Here is an 11,755-nt window from a genome sequence, read left to right on the forward strand (position 1 = left end):
TTAAAAAAAAAAAAAAAAAAAAAAAAAAAAGCATCTCTTGCATCAATACAAGAAACTAAAGAATTCACTAAGGAATTTGTCACAGGGCAGTGACTAGAAGCGTCACACAGAAAGCACAACCTCAGAGGCCGCCTTTACCTCCCTGTATTCTCTCGTCCTCTTTCCCTGACTGACCCCCCATCCAGTCTTACTGATTAAAAACCTCATCTCTCTCAAAGGCAGAGAATTACCTGTTTTCCACTCAGTCTCGTGACAAAATCTCCCACAGTGAAGTATGATTTCCCCCTTGCTCCACTGAAGAAATGTCTGAAGGCTTCAACGCCGTGGAGCAACCCTTTAGCAACATTTTCTTGTGCTGTATTTGAGGATTGCACAATCTCGAATAGCATCCAACTAACACAACTGCATTCCTATAGCTTTTTAAAATCACATACTCAGGGCTGGGGATTTAACTCAGTGGTGCCGCTGCCTGCCTCGCAAGTACAAGGTCCTGACTTCAACCCCGGTACCAAACAAACAAATAAATTAAATAAATAAATAAATAACATGCTCAAGGGCTAGGGATTTAGCTCAGTGGTGCCACTGCCTTTCTCAAAAGCGCAAGGGACCCAAGTTCGACCCCCAGTGCCATAAAATAAAAAAATAACATGCTCTAAGAAAATTCGAGACCTTTGTCAACAGGACTGGAATTAGGAGAAAAAACCATTCTGATGGCTACAATCACTGTGTGATTCTTTTAAGCTTCACTATGTTGTTGGGTTTATTAGAGAACTTTTTTTTTACATGGGACAAGATCAATAGCACATAAAAAACTCCAGTGACTTTACTTCTTACACCACCAAGAATATTCACATCATACGATTATTAGCTCTAATATCTGGAATCTAGGGAAATAGAAGCATATTTAATTCATAGGAAATACAGAGGTCTGTTTTAGCCAATAGCTTTGTAGATTTCCCACAAGAGCTCACTGGATTGGCCAATAGGTAGACAGATGTAAGTTTCACCTTTTTTCGTTTCTATTCTCCAATCCAGGAATTAATGAACTGTAAAAACAGTCCTCACTGGACAGCCAGAGGGGTAAAGAACAAAAAGAATTTGCTAATGGGCCATGTATATAATTGGTTCTTGAAAAAAAAATCAAGCTTAAATAATAACTTTGAAGGCGGCTAGTAGCCCTTAGCTTTCACAATGGCAAAACACAGTAAACTACTTATTATACTATTGTATTAAAGTCAACCATTACACCTCACTTTAAGTAGAGGCCTTGTAAAACTGAACTAGATTAACACTTTAATCAGAGTGTTCTGTGTAATTGTGAACTAAATGGCTCTCTGGCCAGCAGTCTTCCGGCGCCATCCTTACTGCGCACACTAACATGGCTGGAAGGGAGGAGCTGACATCAGCCTCGGCCTCTTAGGGACAGGGCTGCTCTCCAGTGTTTCCTGATGGATGGGGGTCTCCCAATGACAACTGTGCCACGGTGCAGTTCGGAGCCCCAGTTTAGTCTGCCGTGTCATTCCACTGGTACCCGTGGCCATCATAGCCCAGAGCTCGTCTGACACCGCAATGGCGCAACAGGGGTCCTGCTAGGGAAACAACTGAAAGCTTTCCTCCTTGAGGGGGTGCCTGCCAATAACTGTGCACTTGAGGCAGCTTTTGCTGCAAAATCTGATTCCTAGGCACCCTTAATGAGCAGACACCTGCGACAGCACTAATGCTAGTGAAACTGGGACCTTACTGTTTCCTTTTTGTTTAGGACAAGAACCTCTTGGAAGAGCACACAACTGCCCACTCCAACCAGAGCCGCTTAGTTACATTTTCAACAGAGGCAGGAGGGTCTCTCCAGAGACCTCCACTGGAACATCCCTAGCTGGGCCGAGTGTGCTGTGCTAAGGCTCAGCTAAGCACAGCACCTCACATGGCGCTCCCGTTCCCAACTTCTCGTGGTCCAAGGTATCTCTTCCTCCTAAAATAATGCTCTCCCCTATAGAGCTCATCGTTGTATTCATGATGAGTAAGAACTTTTAGAAAGGAATGGCCATTGCATGACCTATAAGTTCACTCTTCCTTTGGATAAGCCAGGTGGGACCAGGAAGGTAGAGAAATAACTGTACTAACATCGAAAGATATGGCTTATGATCCTGGTTCTCTCACCAAACACCCATGCCAACTTGCTCAAGCCTTTGTTTTCTCATCTCTGATGGGATAATCCTGCGCAAAGCTTTTATGCAATTAAAATTAAGACACTGGCTAGTGGGAAGGATGGGCGTATAGTTCATAAATTATACTGTTATGTAACTTTGTGGGATTTGTTATTTGTGTTATGCAAAATTGACCCTCCTTTTGGTGAATACCACAGCCTTCTGAGTCATGAACAAAGCAAAACAAATATACTTGTGAACGTAGGTTTATTCTTTATGGACTTGGTTTATGGTTCACACAATTACTTCAGTTGGTAAGGAAAGCGGGCCAAATCCCGAAGATCCTCACCCCGAAGCTTTACTTCTGAAACATGAGGGCTATTATAGCCCTCCTGTGTGCCTAGAGTTCAGAGCAAGGCACGTGCTGCCAGGCCAGGGGGTTTCTGTAACCTCCGGGCTCAATGCCAGGTCACTGTGAGTGGTTGCACTGTTAGTCCCGAAAGATCAATCTCTTCTCTTCCATAATTAAACACCTCTAGAAATTATTCTTTTCTTTGTTGCATAACCCAGGGTTGAAAATCCTTTGTTCTTGAGGTCTTGGATAGGGAATAGAAGCTCAAGCTTGCTGTCTGCTGACTAGCACTTTTTAAAATACCCGCTGTAAGAAAGTCTTCATGAACGATTGCCTAACAGATACAAAGAACATCAATTCCTTTAGATACTGTATATCGTGTCCATACATCAAGCCAAACCATCAAAAAGCAGCAGGCGTGGGCCGAATTGTTCTGGCCTGGTGTAGAGTTGAGTTACTGAATCACACTTTGGCAGTATGCCACTGAATGCAGCGAGGGATGGTACAAGAAACAGTCCTATCAAAATTACTAGTGAGGCGATACTCTTGAAGAGCTTTCTCCTCTATCTCACAGGCAGCATTCAATGTGAATCGATAGAGAAATTTCCCTAGAGCCTGTTTCCTCTTAAGTAAATGACTTTTCTCATGCAGGCACAGTGAATTTCATATTTCCATTTTTGCTCTGGTGTCTGGGAAGCTCAGGGTCAAATTTTCTTCCATCTTTAACAGCTGTGTATGAACAACTGTTCACGGTTTTATATTTTTTTATCTGTCTCCTATACTTCAGATTTTTTATAATTTTTTTACATAAAAGTTCTTTTTCTTCTTATACTGTATGTTTCTACAAATGTCTCTGACTCTTGAGCCAGGTGTGATGGCCCATACCAATAATCACAGCACTCAGGAGGCTGCGTGTCACCACAAATTCAAGTCTAGCCTGAAGTACATAGCGAGAACCTGTCTCAAAAAATAGTAAAAAAAGAATAAATTTCCCTCAATACTTTAAGAACCTGTGTGTATTTAACTCATCAGGCCTGAACGAGCCTCTTGGTCCAGACCCTAACTTGCCTTGCAAGCCTGGCCTTCTGCCTCTCTTCTCTCCCAAGACCCTGTGATCCAGCCACACGGACCCTCAGGCTTCCTCAGCTGCGTCATGGAAGACGTCGCAAGCTCTCCTGTTATTCTGCACCTGCCCATGCAGCATCTTCTGCTTATCTTATAGTCAAGAGAGATTCTGGAAGGGTTCACACCGAGTTTCTGCCTCCTTACAGCTGTCTGTCCACCCCTCTGGCGTGGCACTGACTGCGGTTCAGAGACTAGACATGCATCTGTGCCCTTTGCAAGCTCACAAACTCCTTCCAGGCAATGCCATTTACACTCATCCTGTATCCTGGTTGTTCCAGATCTATCATAAGTGCTCCGCAGACATTAATGCATACGCCTGTACCAGCGCCAACACAAGGGACCCTTGGGATGTTTGTGACCCAGGTCAATGACAAGATGCACACCAGCATTCACCGAGGTGTGGTGACACTGGAGGAACGGGTCAAGGTGGCAGCTCTGGCTGAGTTTGGGATGGCAGGGCCACAGCTGGAACAGCCCGACTCCCGGAGCCAGGAGGAAGGACAGCAATGAATGAAAGCCAGGCTTGGAAGGGTGAGGCAGCAATCTAGGACGCAGGTCTTGTGCTTTGAGGACCTGTGTGTGTCACTTACAAAAAGATACTCAGGACTTCTGCACAGGGCCCTCCTTCAGTTGTGTCGTGAGGAAAGCAAGAGAGTCACTGCTTTTGTGGTTTGACTGTGGCACTTTGGGCCCTCTTGTCCCACTTCTAGGGGGCTACATGTGACCACGGTCCCCAGGCAGCCACAGCACCAGGGAAACTCAGGCGAGAACACACCGGCTCAGCCAGAGAACACTCGCATTCTTGAGTTTCTGACTGCCTTTCTAAACCATAAAAACAGAGATAATAATCCTTCCCAGAAAAACACAAGGTTAAAAGTTTAATCTGAGTTCACAGCACATGCATTCCAAGAGGGTACTGTACTTGGGGAAATTACTCACCTAGAGTTTATATAAGTTTCAAGGCGATTAGAGTCAGCCGACAAATTGGAGCCAGAACACGTTTACATTTAAGGCTTAAAATGTAGATTCCTCTTGTGGAAAGAAACAAGGGGGAGGGAACCGCCCGGGACCCAGTGTTTCTTGTTAAGGGAGCAGGCCCCATTGAGGGTCTCCCAGAGCGCAAAGGTGGAAGATGCCAATCCCAGATTCCCCGCCTATTGCTCTTGAAAAGCACATGTCACATCTGCTTGCTATCATCATTTATCTCTCAGCGTGCTTCTGACTCATTTGGAAAACTCAAAGCACATGTTTTCCTGCAGAGGTACCGGCCATTACTGTGCAATTTACAGGTCCCGGGTGACCCAGAGCACACGACGTGACTACAGGGAGCTGTCAAGGGGCTGGTCCGGTTCTTGGTGCTGCTCCATTTCACTGCCCTGCTATGAGCTTCCAGTGAGCTCTGCTGTGCCTTCCCAGCCTAAGACACCAAGAACGCTCTGCTGCTCAGCTCACCTCGGAAGGTGCGATCCCAGAACAGGTGTGTCTGGGAGAGAGGGCAGCCGGTAACAAACAAGAATCAGCGGCTCCAGAGTTTCTGCAAACAAACGGCTTTTGGGCAACAGCTTTAAAAGTCCTGGTCACACCACAAAACTGACCTGGTCGTTCTTTCTCCAAATCCCTGCAATCTCAGGATGGCCTCTGGCCACCACAAGAGGTTTCTCACAGAGGCCTCCTCCACCACTCAGCGTCACTTCCAGGGGCCGAACAAACCGAGCCTAGGCCTACACAACCTAGTAACCCACCAAGGGGCTTTTCCGCCGTGTGAACCTACTTTATCAGGGCCTCCACATGCCATAGTCCAGGTTGGAAGGTGAAAATTCATCAGATTTACTACCATTTGCTTCATCCGATCTTTTTTTTTTCTGGTTTTGGCCTGTTCTGCTACAACTTATGGCGACTTTACGGCCGAGGCAGTCAGCACAGGTGTCTGTGTCAGTTAGGGGAGGACGGTGTCCCGTTCATTCTGCAGAGTGAACCCACAGAAACCATGACGTGGCCCCGGCAAGAGCCCACAGACCTTCTCTGTCCAGAAACCTCGACAGGGATGGAACGCCACGGTTTGTATGGCTAACCTGGACACAGCTCTGCCAGCGTGGCTGTGCATCGGGCCAGAGGTTTGGATCAAAGTTCACTCAAAGCCTTTGTGTTCCTGGGCTGCTGGACACACAGAGGGTGCGTGGTCCGCTCACTGCCTCCCTCTCTGCCGTCCAGCTAAACGAGAAGGACCCTGAGCCAACATTTCCTCTTCTGCAGTCTCCTTCCTGTGGTCTGAAAATATTCCATGGAAAATTCTAGAAATAAACACGTTCTGAACTGTGCACTGTTCTGAGCAGTGTGATAACATCTTGCGCTATCCCACCCAGTCCTGCCTGGGATGTGAATTAGCCCTTTGTCTAGGGTATCCAAATTGTATATACTACTCGCATGTGTTCACCTGACCCTTAATAACAGCCTCAAAGTCTAAGAGCAGAGATGCTGGCATTTCAGGTATGTCCGAGAGAAGTGAAAGGGTGAAAGTTTGTCACAGGAACACAGGTATAGGAAGAAAAACGGTACATGTGAGGTTCGGCACTGACTACAGTTTCCAACACTGCTGGGGGCCTTGGAATTGTCCCCAGCAGACTAAGCAGTCTACTATACTTGGTTTGCTCTAAAACCAGCTTCTAGACACAACTTCTGGCTTTGATGAGTTTATGCTCACTTTCGTTAGGTCCTTGCTTAATTCTGCGGATCCCTGAAAAGATAGGAAGATTTTCTGTCTCCTGGTTTGCTCAGTTGAGTCCTCCAGGTTCACCATCTCTCATTTGTAGCCTCTCTCATCCCCTCAGATCTTGTCCACAGGAAGATCTGTCCTCTGAGGCCACCACCTTTGAAACATGACACCAACCTTTGTAACCCACTAGAGTCAATGCCACCCCCTGGAGCAGTGAGTTCCAACCACTTTGAACATGTACACATGACTTCTTTGAGTTACTCTTTGTTAGCTTATACATTGTCTGTGCTGGCCTTTATCATTACCTCATAGGTCCAGACACACAATAGAGCGTCCCTTGGTATCCACAGGGAATTGGTTCTACATTCTGTCCACAGCTCCCTGTGGATATCAAAATCTGAGCGTGCCCAAGTCCCTTACATAATATGACACAGTCTTTGCATATAACACTCTCGTATATTTTGAGTTGCCTCTATATTACTTAGAATGGCCGGTACAATGTAAATGCTGTGCTGTTATACTGTAATGTTGAGGAACTAATAAGAAGAAAGAAAACCTTTGTGTGTGTTTAGTACAGACACAATTTTTTTCCCTGAATGCTTTTAATATGGAGTTGGCTGAATTCTGTGGTTACGGAAACTTGAGTACAAACCCCTATATTCCTTGTCTGATGTATTCTTTGTTAACTTAATAAATTATCTACACAGGCCATTATCATTACTTAGTTCAAGGCACAAAATTACTTGGAGTGAAATGTCTTATAATAATCATGTGAATTTTTGTCCCTATTTCCATTTAAAAAATTTTTTTTAAAATCTGAGGGGCTGGGTGTTTTGCTTTTGGCCAAGTGCTTACCAAATCAAATCAGACCACTGCTCAGCTGGGGATTTAGCTCAGTGGTTCTGCTGCCTGCCTCGCGCGCACGGGGACCCGTTCAAGCCCTAAAAAAAAAAATCAGACCACTGCTGTTTCACTCTTGTGGTGGAGGCTGGGAAAGGAAGCCACTCTCGCCATCTTGTCTGTCTGGTTATTTAGGGCCTGTTTTACTAGTGCTGTCTTTAATCCAGGCTCCACATCTTTTAGGTGGCATGTCCATTTTGTGTAGGTTAAAACTGAATAGATGTGGTCAAGCCATTTAGCCAGGGAGATGGAACCAGGCACAGTATACTCATTATCCTTGAATTTTACAAGTTAAAGACAAAAGACTAAAGATTGGCTCATTTAGCTAGTATTAACATGTTGCTATTTCGCCAGGAAAAAATACAGAGCATTTGGGGACTGTCAGAAAGCAACGATTTGACAGTTAATTGTATATCCATATCTTCTCTGGTTTAAAGTACTTTTCATAAAGACCCTGAAAGTTATAGGCACTAAGCATGTCCAAATATCTTAAATATTTCCACAGGAAGGGTCTATAAACTTCCCAAGTTAAAAAAAAAAAAAAAAGAAAAAGAAACAGAACCTGCCTTCATGTCTTTACTCCATTAAAAAACTGGAGACAGATATTTTTCCCCATTAGTCTACACTGTCTCTTGTTTAGCTATAATAATACGTATAGGCTTAGCACTTTCAGCAAAATGGGTTTTGACAACCCATTCTCAGTCTGAAAAACCCAGAGCTGATACACCTCTTTAAAATCAAGAGGCACAAATTCTATTTTGAGAGAAATTCTTTTGTCTTTGTCCAAGAAAAACAGCTTCCATCTCAATGCTAGGAACTAGTGGCAAATTCTCCTTTCTACCCACTTCTGTGGATCAGCGCGTTTCTCCAATGTTGCCAGTGCAGAAAGCTTTGAGGCCTTTTTGCCAGCGCTTGCAAAGTCTGACCTTCTGGTCTCTGCTCACAGGCGCCCCTCGCAGGGAAGAGCAGTGGTCCCCATGGGAACAGGGAGGGAACGGAGCATAGTAGGCTCAGTCACGAGATGGCACGGATGGAAAAGATGAGCCACTCTGGGGGAAGGCAGAAGGGCCGGCCTAGGACATGGACCTGTCTGCCTCGATGGAGTCCGTAATGAAGTCCAAGCAAGTCAACACTCCACAAAGGGCAATGAGGAAGTGACACCAAAGCCAACCAAAGCCGTGTGTCACGATACCGGGATCCACAGGCTTTTCTGGGGGGAGGCGTGTGAGCGAACAGCTCTGACCTTGCAGTCCACATGCTGACTCTTTTTGGCTCCTTGGAGACGTTTGTACAGGATCCTAAGTGCCCATGGATTTAAATAGTACAGGAGGAAAGAAGGAATTAGAAGCTGTTGTAATCCAGACCCAAAGCCTAACTTAAACACATTCAGATTCTTTTGATCTTGTCACCAGTATAGTACAGCAGTGGAGCTCCAAACCATGCAAAGCATTTCAGGGCCACCCAAGTACACCAGGCAACTCTGTCAGCAGCTCAAGGCAGTGTTTAAAAAACAAAACCAACAAGAAAACAACAAGAAAACCCAAATCTGAAACACTATCCAAAAAATGCACAGCAGTGTCTGAGGCCAAAAAGATGTTCTACCACGCTGGTCTCAGGCTAAGTGTACGGTGCTCCCAGAGGATGAACCTCATCGCTTGTCCCTGGGCAGCCAGGGCCCTGCTGCTCCAGCGAGCAGGAATCCTGTCTGTCCAAGTGGTGAGACAGCAGCCAGGTCTGCTGTTCCATGTCATTCACTAATTTACTCACCCATTTAGCAAATATTTAGTGACCTCCTCTTAAGTGTCAGGCGCTGAGAATATGCTGGGGAATGGAACACACATGGTCTCTGCCCTCGTTGGAAACTTTCTCTATATCTCCCTAGAAGGTTGTTTGCTTGAGTTTTCATCTGGGTTAAAATGCGGAACACAGATGCTTTGGGAACGAACGGTATTTTGGCTATTATCAGTTGTGAGTTCAGCAGAGTTGTTACGTTTGGGGCTGGTGCTAAGTGCTTGGAAGGAATAGGTCTTTGCTCTTTCTCCAACCCTAGCCGTCGCCAAAGGAAGAGGGCTGGGGACAGATGTGTGGCGAGGATTGTAGTGGCGCACTTGGGGAGTTATTTTCATCTGCTGTGCAGTGTTCTTGGGACTAGCCCAATCTGTAACCAGCCCGCCTCTTGGCTCAGTCCTCAGGCAAATCTTATTAAAGGAAGGGGGTCCATGTTGGGGCGGTGGGTGGGCAGAAGAAGCTGTGATTAGTCAGAATTTAGAGAAAAGTCCCATAACATCACTGCAGCAAGGACTTCGGCCTCCTGGTAGCATAAATGGTGATTCCGTTGGTTTGCGTCTGTCCCCAGTGCAGGTCTGCTGCTGTTGCAGGGAGGAAGAAAACTTGATGATGCCAGTGGCCGCTGGGCGCCCAGGACACAGAAAGGGCTTGGATGAATTCCAGGCCGGAGAACCTCTGGGTGCTGGATGATGAAGCACCACTGCGCTCTTAGACACAAAGCAAGACTCGGACCAATGCATGGCAATCGCATGCTCAACAGTTCATAGGGAAACAGTTCATGCACTGGGAATGACCAATAATGTACTCTTAAACATGTAATAAAACTTAAGGGAAAAGAGGGCCCAGGGCCTGCAGGGGAAATGAGCCATTACTCCTTGGCATGGAGAGGCTGTTGTATTTCATGTATGATTTGACTCTGCTTCACTACAGCAATTTCAGCTTTAAATGGTACATTTCCTCTTTATTGGGCTTCCTGAAGGGTGATTTCACCCCAGGTATTTTCTTACACAGAGTAGTATTTCAGCCGCATCGTGCAGACCCAGAATTCTTGCAGCAATCTCAGAAACATCCAGTGTGTCACTGACGGAGGCGGCGGCGGCAGCCTGCGGTTCTGGAAGCCTGCGATGCATACTTGAGTCTGTGATGGATGTTTACGACTGTCGGAATGTGTCTTCAATCATCACAGAAATGCCTGAGCACATGGTTGTGGGTTACGCGATGTTAAGACGTGACTGACTGTGTTTTTTAAGACGGGCATGTGTGCCATTATTTATTATTGTTCTGGTAACATTTACTATTTTGGAGGGTTTGTTGTTCTGTCCCCCAAAATAACAATTTTTTGTGTTTTTTTTCTTTTTTCTTTTTTAAAGAAGTGGCCTAGACCTTCTTACTCTGAGTTTTAGAGAAAAGCAGCATCTGGGAACATATGGTCCAGCTTCCTGAAAAATAAACTTGCTTTTCTTATTTTGTTATGATGCCTTCTTTATCCCCAGTGAAAACAAGTCTACAGTAACTGATGGATTCTTTCCCCCTGTGACCTAGTGTCCTCGTGGGGACACCAATCTCACTGGTGATCTCGTGGTGCAGCATCATCGAGCATCAGAGCCACGGGCAAGGGGGACTCCACCTTCTACTCAGACGTCTGTCAAGACCCACCGATGCTCACCTCAGGACGGCACAAGCCTCCTTCCCACACCACCTGTCCAGACGCCTGCAACCCTCTAAGGACTGCGGGATCTAGAGTTCATTATCCATGAGTGAAATCACATCCTTTGATTTACATTATAGTCATCCAGGTCTGTAACCATGCATACTGGCTGTTCTTTTACACGGTTTCACTGTAAAATTTCTAGAACTCTGCCACTCGAAGCAGAGAAATCTGGCTTCCTTAAAGGGACTCAGCTTATTCCAAAGGAAACCAACCAGGTTCTCCGAAGGCCAAGCTCTCCTTGAGTCCTTAGGTGCTCGTGAGAGTACAGTTCTCACCAGAAAAGAGCGTCCTAATGGCCACAGGCCTTGCCTCCACTGCTCAGTGACTGGCCTGGACTAAGGGTCTCACGGTGTCTCAGGCTGGGTTCCACCAGCCCTGGCCTCGGGCTCCTGGTGTCTCTCTTGCCATCTCAGAGTTCTTGTTTATGAAGTTGGGCTAGCAGTGCTTTTGGACAATATGAAATACCTCAAGGATTTAAAAACACTGAAAAGCTTGCTTTGACAAGGTTCTCAGAATGAAAATTAAAACAAGAAAATAAAAATAAAAACAGCGAGATTCCATTTCACCCCACAAAGAATGGCCATCATTGAGAAATCAAGTAATAACATATGCTGGCGCAGGTTGGTGGGGGGAACCTTGCTAAACTGTGGAAATCAATATGGAGATTCCTCAAAAGCCTAAAACTAGAAATTCCATTTGACCCAGTGCGTTCCATTCTAGGTACCCTCCCAGAGGAATTAGACATCATTTACTGTGATCCAGGCACACCCATGTTTATAGCAGCACAATTCACAATAGCTAAATCACCCTGCCTTCAGGGTAAAGAGACAACTAACTACAGGAAGACCCACAAGGGCCTGCAAGGGACATGTGGCTTATGGGGGACAGTTGGCCCATCAGTGGCCACCATTTTAAGGTAGCAGAAACAAGAACCGTGAGGCAGAATTTAGAAGACTCTGAGCGTGACTGTGGCATTCCCTTCTGTTTACTGCTCTCTCCTCACGGAGCTCGGAACAGCTGTC

General features: G+C 45.8%; 1 protein-coding gene and 1 long non-coding RNA gene across 2 annotated transcripts in view; one reads left to right on the forward strand and one right to left on the reverse strand.

Moving 5' to 3' along the window:
• Positions 1-10,509, forward strand: part of LOC104872447 — a 25,278-nt gene extending 14,769 nt beyond the window's left edge. The window contains exon 3 of the long non-coding RNA XR_783180.2: positions 9,591-10,509. This is a non-coding gene — a long non-coding RNA (uncharacterized LOC104872447). The remainder of the gene's footprint in view (positions 1-9,590) is intronic.
• Colec12 (collectin subfamily member 12) overlaps positions 1-11,755 on the reverse strand; it is a 172,505-nt gene that overhangs the window by 55,135 nt on the left and 105,615 nt on the right. The window lies entirely within an intron of this gene.

Source organism: Fukomys damarensis, unplaced genomic scaffold (assembly GCF_012274545.1).
Source record: "Fukomys damarensis isolate Sample0158 unplaced genomic scaffold, DMR_v1.0_HiC HiC_scaffold_30, whole genome shotgun sequence".
NCBI classification, from domain to species: domain Eukaryota; kingdom Metazoa; phylum Chordata; class Mammalia; order Rodentia; family Bathyergidae; genus Fukomys; species Fukomys damarensis.